This window comes from Scyliorhinus canicula, chromosome 1, assembly GCF_902713615.1.
Source record: "Scyliorhinus canicula chromosome 1, sScyCan1.1, whole genome shotgun sequence".
Taxonomy (NCBI): Eukaryota; Metazoa; Chordata; class Chondrichthyes; order Carcharhiniformes; family Scyliorhinidae; genus Scyliorhinus; species Scyliorhinus canicula.
Genome location: NC_052146.1, coordinates 227,222,549 through 227,234,967, shown reverse-complemented (window position 1 = coordinate 227,234,967; position 12,419 = coordinate 227,222,549). Strand labels below are relative to the sequence as shown.

At 51.2% G+C, this 12,419-nt stretch overlaps 1 protein-coding gene across 1 annotated transcript in view; it reads right to left on the bottom strand.

Annotated features, from left to right (window-relative positions):
• si:ch211-130h14.4 overlaps window positions 1-12,419 on the bottom strand; it is a 259,467-nt gene that overhangs the window by 123,773 nt on the left and 123,275 nt on the right. The window lies entirely within an intron of this gene.

Below are 12,419 nucleotides of genomic sequence, written 5' to 3'. Positions count from 1 at the left end.
CAGATGTCATTATTTATGCATCTGGAAGTTTTGCACCATCTTCTGTGGCAGGGCGGGTTTGATGGGGCATATATCGCTGTCATATCTGGGTGCCATATATGAAAGAGGTGTCTTAACACGCTGGCCACCATTAAAATATAAGATGGCCTTCTGAAGAAAGGACATGGATCTCCAGGAACACACTGATACTGGAAGATCAAACTCTTCTGAAGCTGGAAGATCCACTTGATAGATGCCCCCGCAGCCCCCGCCTACCACTGTGGGGCTTCAGGGTCAAGGGTCACTGGCAGCCTCCATTAGGAACTCCATAGGCAGCCCTAGGCCTCCTTCAGGTAATTCCGGTATCTGCACATCCAGATGTATTCTGCACCAGTGTGTTTTCCAGCTAGTGTCGCAGAGAATTGGGCACGAGAGGAAGATTTCAGTCAGGCCTTCACCTGCATCCCATTAGTCGGATGCAAATCGGTTTCACGCCGGCCTTCAGCGGAATTCCCAATCCATCATGATGGGCAGTATTGGACATTCCCAAGCTGCATTTTATGGCCCCAACATGGAGGGGATGGGGCTTAAAAATAAGTGAGCCTTTCAAAATTCCATTCATATTGGTGGGAGTGGAAAATCCCGATGGCTTTAATTTGACACCCTCCAGATTCTCCATCCCCCCCCATCCCGATTATTTTACAAATTATTATTTTACTCCTGGCATGTGGAGTTCTGCCCTTGGAATGGTAGAAGGGGAATTTGGCACATGTTCCCTCGCTGCCCGTCACAAGGCTTTGTCTATTTTCCTTTAACATTAAACTCGATTGTACTGTTTGACTATATGCACTGCCTGAAGTTGTCTAAAAGTGAAGATAATCTTTTCAATATTGCCTACTTCTCAGTCACATTAAGTATGGAAAAACACAGGTAAGCCACTCATTGTAGTTAAACTCACAGAAACAGTAAACAAAATCATTAGCACGGTAATTTATGTGAATTTATGAATTAAAGCTCTCCTCCCTCACACTGAGTGGCCATATTGTAGAACCAGCAGCCTATAAACATTCAGAGTCCAATGTTTCCTGGGAGACCTAGAGGACAGGGGTGGAGCAAAACCCACCCGCTGCCTACACTCTGGACCTCAACCCTGCGATTGCTCACCTCAGAGGGTGTGAGGAAAGATGAACCAGATTTCAAATTTGCTGCACTGCCAGTGAGCATAAGAAGATAAGATCTAGTAGCAGAGGAAGACTACAGCCCATCGAACCTGCAACATCGATCATGTTCAATACTGTCATGGCTGGTCTTGGGCTTCAACTCCATTTTCCCACCCATTGCCCATATCCCTTGATTCCCTTAGAGATCAAAAATCTGCCTATCTCAGCCTTAAGTATATCCACTGATGATGAATCCATAATCCTCTGGGGCGGAGAATTCCAAAGATTCCCATCTTCTATTGGGGAAATTTCTCCTCCTCTCAGTCCAAAATGACCCTGTCCTTATCCTGAGAACGTGTCCCTTGCTCTAGGTCCCCAGTCAGGGGAAACAATCTCTCAGTATCTACTCTGTCAAGCCCCTTCATAATCTTTAACAATTCAATGAGATTTATCTCTCATCCCTCTAAACTTCAGAGAATATCAACCCAATTGCCTCAACCTCTCGTCAAGGGACAAGCCTCTCATCCCAGGAACCAATCTAGTGCACCTTCACTGCACTGCTGTCAATGCAGGTATATGCTTCCTTAAATATGGAGACCAAACTTGCTTACAGTATTTTAGGTGTGGTCTCAACACAGTCATATACAATTGTTGCAAGACTTATTTATTCTGCATTCCAATCCCCTTGAAATAAAAGCCAATGTGCCATTTGTTTTCTTAATTGCTTGCTGGACCTGCAAACATACAACATATGAATTAGGAGCAGGAGTAGGGCACTTGGTCCTTGAGCCTACACCGCCACCATTCAATAAGAACATAACTGATCTGATTTCTCCACATTCCCCACTACCCCCATAAAATTTCATCTCCTTACTTATCAAGAATCTATCTAGCTCTGTCCTAAGAATATCCAAAGACTCTTCTACTCTTGAGGAAGAGATTTTCAGAGACTCACAACCCTCTATGAGAAAAACATATCTCTTCATCTCCATCTTAAATGGGCGACCCCTTATTTTTAAACAATGACTCCCGTCATTCTGACAAGAGTAAGCATCCTCTTCACATCCACCCTGTCACGATCCCTCAGGATCTTATATGTTTCAATCAAATCACCTCCTAATCTTCTAAACACCAGTGGATACAATCCTAGCCTGTCCAATTTTCCCTCATAAGACAACTTGTCCATTCCTGGAATTAGTGTAGTAAACCTTCTCTGAACTGCTTCCAATGCATTTACATCATTCCTTAAATAAGGAGACAAATACTGTACACAATACTCCTGATGTGGTCCCACCAATGTCCTATACAACTGAAGCATAACCTCCCTACATTTGTATTCAATTCCTCTTGCAAGAAATTATAACATTCTATTTGTCTTCTTAATTACTTGCTGAACCTGCATACTAACCTTTTGTGATTCACACACTAAGATACCCAGATCCCTCTGGATCTCGGAACTCCGTGCTGAAGTTTTGAGTTACTCGTGAGATTATACTCAGGTCCCTCTAAAAATCAATATTTACACGTTTCATGCCTTTTAAAATATATTCTGTTTTTTTATTCTTATGGCCAAAAGGAATGACCTCACACTTTCCTACATTATACTCCATCTGCCACCTTGTTGTCGACTCTCTTAACCTGTCCATATCTCTTTGCAGCTTCTTTATGTCCTCCTCTCAGCTTAAATTCTCACTTAGCTTTGTATCATCAACAAACTTAGAGTCATTAATGTAGATTGTAAATAGCTGACACTTCAGCACCAATGCTTGTGGTATACAATTAGTTACAGTGGCAATCGATCCAACGATCGACTGCCTTCAAAAAAGTAACATTTGAAGAAATGCTCCCTCTTTTGCCAGAATTTATTATTGTTAAAAAAGGGGCTAAAGATTTTCTAGAACTATGGGGCGAATTCCTTGCCTCCCCAGCCATGTGCTTCTCGGCAGTGCGCAGTCGCTGGCAACGGGAGTCTATGTTCCCTCCGCTGGCCAATGGGATTTCCCATTGTAGCCACCCAACACTGCTGGGAAACAGGGTGGGGGCATGCTACCGGCGGAATGGAGAAAATTGCCAGTGGAGAATTCACCCCTGGGTTTCACCTCAACTCGGCTCTATCTCTGCCCCGCACCACCCCACCCCTTTTCCTCTGACTTTCGAGGACATCACTGTCCACCACTAGACCCAGTGCTCAATGTCTTACATGAGAAGTGATGTGGAGATGCCGGCGCTGGACTGGGGTGAGCGCAGTAAGAAGTCTTACAACACCAGATTACAGTCCAACAGGATTGTTTCGAATCACTAGCTTTGGAGCGCAGCTCCTTCCTCAGGTGAATGAAGACGTGGGTTCCAGAAACACATATATAGACAAAGTCAATGATGCAACACGATACTTTGAATGCAAGTCTTTGCAGGTAATTAAGTCTTTACAGGTCCAGACAGAACGACTGGAGAGAGGGAGAACCCCACGTTAAAGAGGTGTGAATTGTCTCAAGCCAGGATAGTTGGTAGGATTTTGCAAGCCCACGCTGGGGCAGTCGGGGAACACTTCAGCAGTCAAGGGCATTCAGTCTCTGATCTTCGGATAAGCGTTCTCCAAGGCGGCCTTCAGGACGTGCAACAATGCAGAATCGGCGAGCAAAAACTGATAGTCAAGTTCCGCATGCATGAGTACGGCTTCAATTGGGACCTTGGATTCATGTCGCATTACATTCACCCCCACCATCTGGCCTGGGCTTGCAAAATCCTACCGACTGTCCTGGTTTGAGACAATTCATACCTCTTTAACCTGGGTTTATCCCTCTCTCCAGTCACTCCATCTGGACCTGTAAAGGCTTAATTACCTGCAATGGCTCACATTCAAAGTATCGTGTTGCATCATTGACTTTGTCTATATATGTGTTTCTGGATCCGACCTCTTCATTCACCTGAGGAAGGAGCTGCACTCCGAAAGCTAGTGATTCGTAACAATCCTGTTGGACTTTAACCTGGTGCTGTCAGACTTCTTACAATACATGAGAAGTAGCAGAGGAACTGTGGGTTGATTATGTGGTCCGCCACAGCAAGCCTGAGTTTATTAGAATACACTTCCTATACACATCAGCCCAGATGCTGATGGAAGAGATGGCAAATGTTTGCATGGGGATGAGCTGGCTGCAGGAATCTTGGCTGCAGATCGAAGAGACTGTGCCTTTCCTTTTTGATTCTCACCAATCAGCGAAACACCGGGCGAGATTCTCCGGTCCTCCGGCCAGTTGTTTCTTGGCGGCATGCCGTTCGCTAGCGGTGGGTTCTCCCGCTGCCTGTCAATGGGATTTCCCATTGTAATCACCCCACACTGGCAGGAAATCTGTGGCCAGGAGTGCACGACGGGAGAAGTGAATCGCAACAACCGGAGAATTCTGACCCCCATATTTGACTCACCAATTTTACCGCAAGTCATTTACCGCAAGCAAGGACCACAAAGCAGTTATTTAATTTAATACAAATTTCAGATGTATGGAAACCATGTCAAATTAAAACATTGTTAAAAAGGTACTGGAATCATTGCAAAAAATGGACCAAGTCTGTTCCTCTTTAAGAGCTCTGTCACAAATGAATTCAATGAAAAATATGCTGTACATTGCTGTAAAATCTTTGGATCTTTTGAATATTCACCTTGAATGCAGTTGCAAATTCACAGCAAACACATTTAAACTCCAGCTCCTTCCATTCTAGTTTTCTCATACACTGTTAAAACTAGGTTTGTATTCTTGTGTTATCTGCACCACGGAGTTGTGAGTAAACGCTGCCCATTGCCTTGTACTTAGGATCCCTTTCAGCAGACATTTTTGCACCCAGCAGCCAAAGTGTGCCAGCACTGGAGTGAGCAGTGTTATCGGGTGTTAGCTGCACAGCTCAAAGATTCGTCTGAGAAGTATCACATCATTAGCACACTCCTTAGAAGTTTAAAATCCAACTCTCAGCTCAACTCCAAACCAAATTGAACTGAAAAAAGGATCAGTAGCGATTTAGCCAGGTAAATGCAACAAAACAAGGCTACATTTTCTGTCTCATCTCTCTGGTTTGCAGTGAGAAAGACACCCCAATAAGATTGTTGCTTATACTTCATGGAAGGAAGTGAATTAATTCATCTGTTCCAAAATGATGAAGTCCACACACCTAAGGGAGTTTACTGTAACACTGTCCAAATTGGAAAGAAAACAACAAACAGCTATAGTCATGTTTTGGTCTCTGTTTCTGACCCAATTCCAAAATGCCTACCATGGAGTCACAGGCCCAAATTCTCCATCCGTTCATGCCGGTGGGTTTCTCCGATCCCGCTGCAGTGAATGGAGTTTTGGCTGAGGGCCAAATTCTCCATTCTCGCTTGCAGCGATGGTGGGGTGAACTCGGATTGGAGAATCCTGGCCATAGAGTTTTTATGGCTCTTTGGTCCATCATGTCCGCGCCAGCCATCAGGCACCTATCTACTACAATCCCATTTTCCAGCACTTGGTCTGTAGCATTGTGTGCCATGGCATTTCAAATGCTCATCGAAAAACTTCTCAAACGTTCAGCGTTCCCGCCTCTACCGACCTTTCAGGCAGTGAGTTTGAAATTCCAAGCACACTCTGGGTGAAAAGGTTTCTCCTATAAATCTCCTGCCCCTTACCTTAATTCTCTGCCCTCTGGTTATTGACACCTCTAATAAAGGAAAAAGTTTCATCCCATCTATGCCACTTATAATTTTAGACACCTCAATCTCAGCCTTTCCCTGCTCCAAGGAAAACAACCCCAGCCTAACTAGTCTTTCTTCATAGCTGAAATGATCCAGCCCAACCCGGGGATTCTCCTCCGCATCCTTTCTAGTGCAATCACGTATAGTGTGGTGACCATAACTGCACACAGTACTCCGTAGCTGTGGCCTAACCAGCGTTTTATACAGTTCAATCATAACCACCCTGCCACATATTCTATGCCACAGCTAATAAAGGCAGTATTTCATGTCTTCTTAACCATCTTATCCAGCTATCCTGTGTCCTGTTATGTGTGTCCTACCATTCATTATGTACTCACTTGCTTTTTTAACGTCCCAACATGCATCACTTCACACTTTTCAGGGTTAAATTCCATTTGCCACTGTTCTGCCCGTCTATGCGACTTGTCTATATTGTACTGTAATTTAAGGCTTTCCTCCTCTCTATTTACCAGACCACCATGTGGTGATCACAAGTTAACTAGATGCAAAACAACTGAGCAAACACTAGAGGGAGCACGGGAGAGCTATAAATACACCAGGACAGGATGTACAATTTTCTTTAACGATGTACAGAAAATATATAAAGAGAAAACGGGGGATGTGGTGATCACAAGTTAACTAGATGCAATACAACTGAGCAAACACTAGAGGGAGCACGGGAGAGCCATATAAATAGACCGGGACAGGAAGTGAGGACACACTTCACAGAAGGCAGAACTCGTAGCAGGGCACAGACACACCAGCTAGTAGCACTTGAGGTAGCCGTAGGTAAAGCTCTGAAGAGAGAACAAATTCACAATAAAGCATCTTCTCCACATTTGAGACTACGAGCTTTATTAAGACACGAGGAACAACACACACCAATTTTTGTATCATCTGCAAACGTACTTATCATACTGCCTACATATATACATATATGTGATTGGGATATGCACAAGAGAGTGTATTGATTTACTATTAGGCAAAGTAACATGACAATGGCTTCAACTAGGATTTTAATCTTTTCATTTTTCCTGCAAGTCAAGTGATTTACTCATTGATATCTCACCTGGGTCCTGCTATCTTAACCTGCTCTGGGCAGGTGCCAGGGGCTTGAAGTTGGTGTGATCCTTCTTTACCTATGCAGATTAGGGTGTGATGACATTCTTGGAGCCTGTCTCTCTAGTTTGACTGGAGAAGCCATTGTTTCTTTTCTGCCAGATGAAGAGTGGGAGGTAGGTCTGGGATTATTTAAATGCAGTTTGCTTTTTAAAAAAATCTTTCCTTGTGAGGCCAGGGGAGTAAATTGTGTTACTGCAGACCCTATGCCCCAGAAATCCTGTTCCTCCTGGTCCACAATGAGTGGTAAATGAGCCATTTAGATCAGGGAGACAGCAGCTCCTGACTCAGAGCAGTTGCTGGGAATCCCAGCACTCGGCTCTCCCTATCACTTTATGTTAAATTTAAGATTCAGCACTGATTATGTCATGAGGCTGCAGCTTTGGTATGTTAATTAGCATACACATACCCCAACCACCTCCCTACCCACCCTATCTTTTGCCAAAACTTTGCACTGTGGTAGAATGTGCTTCCCAATCCTGTTTTTGGGAAATCCTGAGGCAATACAAGGTGCTATATAAATGCAACTGTTTCTTGTTACCTCCCTCCTAATTGTGCACAGCACTCTCTGAAAACAAAGGTTCCTTATATAACTTAATTGTTGTGTGCGGTCTTTTCCATGCATGATCAAAAACACTTGGGGCGCGATTCTCTGAGGCCGCGCCAGTTGGGAGAATAGCGGCCGCACCAGTTTTTCACGTGACGCCGGTCCGACGCGCTTCCGCGATTCTCCCAAACAGCGAAATCGGTCCCGTCGTGTTCCGCGCGGCGCAATCCGGAGAATCTCCCGAGGCACCCAAAATGGCGATTCTCCGGTACCCCGCTATTCTCCGGCCCGACGGCGTGACCCCAGTTCACGGCGTCGCCGTTCACACCTGCTTTGTATAGTCGTGAGTCAGTCGCGCTGGCTGCCGAGTAGTGAGGAGGTGAGCGGACCGTCCCGGAGTCCCCGCAGACTGGGGAAGGCTTCCCCGAGAATTCTGCGGCCGGGGGTGGGGGGGCGGGGGGGGGGGGGGGGGTTGGGGGGGGGGTGGGGGGGGGGGGGGGGGGGTGGGAGGGGGGAGAGGGAGTGAGTGGAGGGTGGGGGGGGATAGGGAGTAAGTGGAGGTGGGGGGAGAGGGAGTGAGTGGGGAGGGAGGAGAGGGGGTGAGTGGAGGTGGGGGGAGAGGGAGTGAGTGGTAGGGGGGAGAGGGGAGTGAGTGGAGGTGGGGGGGAGAGAGAGAGTGAGTGGAGGTGGGGGAGAGGGAGTGAGTGGTGGGGGGAGAGGGAGTGAGTGGAGGTGGGGGGGGAGAGAGAGTGAGTGGAGGTGGGGGGGAGAGAGAGTGAGTGGTGGGAGGGGGAGAGGGAGTGAGGGGAGGGGGAGAGGGAGTGAGTGGAGGTGGGGAGAGGGAGTGAGTGGAGTGGGAAGGGGGGAGAGGGAGTTGGTGGGGGGAGAGGGAGTGAGTGGAGGTGGGGGGGGAGAGGGAGTGAGGGGAGGGGAGAGGGAGTGAGTGGAGGTGGGGAGAGGGAGTGCTTGGAGTGGGAAGAGGGAGAGGGAGTGTGGTGGGGGGGAGAGAGAGTGAGTGGTGGGAGGGGGGAGAGGGAGTGAGGGGAGGGGAGAGGGAGTGAGTGGAGGTGGGAAGGGAGTGAGTGGAGTGGGAGGGGGAGAGGGAGTGTGGTGGGGTAGAGGGAGTGAGTGGAGGTGGGGGGGAGAGGGAGTGGGAGGGGGAGAGGGAGTGAGTGGTGGGAGGGGGAGAGGGAGTGAGTGGGAGGGGGAGAGGAGTGAGTGGTGGGAGGGGGGAGAGGGAGTGAGTGGAGTGGGGAGGGGGAGAGGGAGTGAGTGGGAGGGGGGAGAGGGAGTGAGTGGTGGGAGGGGGGAGAGGGAGTGAGTGGTGGGAGGGGGGGAGAGGGAGAGGGAGTGAGTGGAGTGGGTCGTCCACCCACGGATGCAACATCTCAGTCGCCCTGCCATGGCAGGACGGTGACGAGCACACGGTCGCTGGTTACCGTGTGGCTGATGGGCACAACCCACTGACGCACCGGTGAGGAGGACGTTCTTAACTGACCGTTGGACGCAGACAGTGACCAGGGGTTAGGCTGGCCGCGTGTCAGCAGCGCGACCAGGCCACCGGACACACAGGTATCCCATGGCAGCCGGCTGCCGAGATGTCGAATAACCTCCATCTAACATGTCGTTTCTCTGCCCCCCACCACCCTTCTGTAGGTGACCATGTATGCCAACTAGACGGCGATGTTCACCGCAGTGGTTGGGGCCGCTGCACTGCAGTTGGCCATCCAGCAGCGTCAACAGCAACATCCCACAGTGGATGCAGGGGCAGCAGCAGCAGCAGAGGGAATGGCCGCGAAGTGGCCCATCGTCGCCGTACAGGCCGCAGGCTCTCATGGCCGGCATGTTCAGGGGGATGCCAAGGGGAACATTGACCCCCAAACGCTGAGGAAGGCACAGGATGTGGGCACTGATGTCGAACAGCATTGGGGGGGGGGGGGGGGGGGGGGGGGGGGAGGGGGGGGGGGGGGGGAGAGGAGGAGGAGGAGACACTGATGGTGGAGCCAGGGCACCACAGGCGGCAATCGAAGTCTAGGGTGTTCTGTGACCGGATCTCTTTCGAGGCACTACCGGACATCACATGCAGGAGGAGACTCCGGTTCAGCAGGGAGATGGTCGCACATATCTGCCACCTCGTGGCGCATCTCATCCCACGTGGAACGGGAGGAGGACACGCGATACCGGTATCCGTCAAGGTGACGGTGGCACTTAACTTCTACGCTACCGGTTCCTTCTAGTCTCCGAGTGGGGACCTATCCGGGATATCACAGGCATTGGTCCACAGGTGCATCCGGGATGTGACCGACGCCCTGTTCACCATTGCGGACCGTTACATAACATTTCCCGAGGACCGAGCACATCAGGAAGCACGAGCCCGTGGATTTGCCAAGGTGGCCGGGATACTGATGGTCCAGGGAGTGATTGATGGTGTTCACATCCCCATGCGCTCGCCTGCAGGCAACAGGGAAGTGTTCACTAACAAGAAGGGCACATACTCAATGAACATCTGGGTGGTCTGCGACCCCCACATGAGATCATGCACGTGTATGCAAGGTTCCCAGGGAGTGTGCATGATGCCTACAGTCTTGCGCAGTTGTTCATCCCCGCAATGTTTGAGAGACGCCTCCCCCCGGCTGAGGGGCTGGTTGCTGGGCAACAGGGGTTATCCATTGAGGTCTTGGCTGATGACGCCGATACGGAGGCCTCAGACCAACGCGGAGACCCTATACAATGAGGCCCATGCAACAACCAGGGATGTGGTGGAGCGGTGCTTCAGACTGCTTAAGGTGAGATTCAGATGCCTGAACTGCTCCGGAGGGGCCCTGCAGTACCAGCCCGACAAGGTCGCTCGCATTGTTGTGGTATGCTGTGCGCTGCACAACATCGCGATGCAGAGGGGAGATGCCGTGGTGGAGGAGTCGGAGGGAGAAACCAATGGCAGTGGTGCTAACGCTAACGAAGAGGAGGAGGAGGAGGTTGAGGTGGAGGAGGTTGGTGTGCAGCAGGGTGGGGCGTTGGGCGCAGGACACAGACATGACCCGGGTGCTGGCAATGTCCAGGAGGCTGCACGACAGCACCGTCGAGGACAGCGGGCACGCGACGCGCTGGTGGCTGCAAGATTCACACATTGCGTGGGAGGGGATCGCTGAACACTACCACCTGCATCGCCAGTTGTGCACATGGACAGCACACAACCCCCAACACCCCCCCCCCCCCCGCACTCCCTCTCCGCGTACACTGCTCCACTTCGACATCACCTTACCACTGCGGCACAACGGTATGGCACGACATTGATGGCTGTGTCAGCGGGTGTGATCAGTGCCATGTTGAATGATGACAGCCCGATCTGCGATGAGCTGTGAGCTCAGAATCGTTAGACATAGTCTGACTTATGGAAATAGCTGAACCATCCATCTCGGTTGTCGCTGAGTTCGTCATGGACACTCCATCACATGCCCGTGTGGGGTAGCTGGCGTCGGAGTGCCGAGGACTACGGTGTCCGACTGTGGGGGGGGGGGGGGGGGGAGGGGGGGGACTGCACACCCGGCATCAAAGTTTCACCGCTCGTCAACCCCAGTGACACTCGGTCACCATCAGGATCCCCGTGGCAACGCAAAAATCACACAGTCTTACAAGTTAGGTGCAACAGTGAGTCTAATGGTGAATATTATGTACAGATGCCCTAGCCCCTACAACTAAACTGTGCCCTGCACCCGTGCCAACTTACTATGTGTCCCTCTTCATTGCCTTACGGGCCCTACTACTACATCTAAGTGAATCCCCAGATGGTATAGCGGGAGTGGAGGCAGACTGCTGAGAATCTCACCCCGCGACATGGCTCCCCGTCGGCACTCGTTTCCTGGGACGACCCGGCCTTGATGGGCCAGGCTGCTCGGCGGGCATGTCGGATGACGTGGTGCCACCCTGCTCTGCCCACTACCCACCGGATGCGCCAGGGATGGGACGGGGGAGGCCGAGCGTTCAGGGACGTCACGTGATGGAGTTAATGGGACAGCCCCCAGAACCTCCTCCTCCCTCGGGGAGCCCGGTGGCCCCCGGGCCTCACTGTGGGACGGAGGTGCGAGCGGGGAGGTGTCCCGTCACCCCACCGACACCTGGCGCTGCCAGTCCTGGAGGCCTGCTGCGGTATCGACCAGGGTCCGAACGTTCGCTGAGACGGAGTCCAGGGAGTGAGACATTCCCGCAAGGGACTGTGCGACCTCAACCTGTGAGTGCGCGACGCCATCCAGCACGTGCGTCAGGCGGTCGTGCTCTCCGCGATTGACTGCTGGGACTCTGCCATGGCCTGCTGGGACTGGGCCATGACCCGGTGAGACTCGGCCAGGACCCGTAGCGCGCCGGCAATGTCATGTTGGCTCTGGCGCACTGCTGCCTGTGAGAGGGCAGCCCTCTCCTGGGCCATGGATGATGCGTGCACATGAAGCCCAACGCCTTGCATAACCTGACCCATGGCCGATACTGTTTCACCCATTGCCTCGACCGTGGATGCTGCCGTGCGGTGTCGGCCTGCGTGGCTGCCATGAGCGGCACCACTCCCTGCTCCTGGACGCGGATTGACTCCTCTAACTGCGTCTGCTGGAAGATGGCCCTCATCCCGTCATTGTGTCCCTGGGTTTCAAAATGCATCGGCTGTCCGGGTGGGTCGAGTAAATCCAGGAACCCGGGAACCGTCTGGGCTGCAGCTGCATGCTGGGCCTGGGCTGCCCTCTGACCGTCCAGCCCCTCGGCTGCTCCGAACCCCACCTGTTGTACCGGCTCGGCTGTGTGGTGCACACCAGACCGTGACCCAGGAGCCTCATCACTTAATTGCCCAACCGAGGTGAGTGTCTCTGGGATGGTGGATGGTGTGGGAGACAGTAGTGCTGCAAGCTCTATG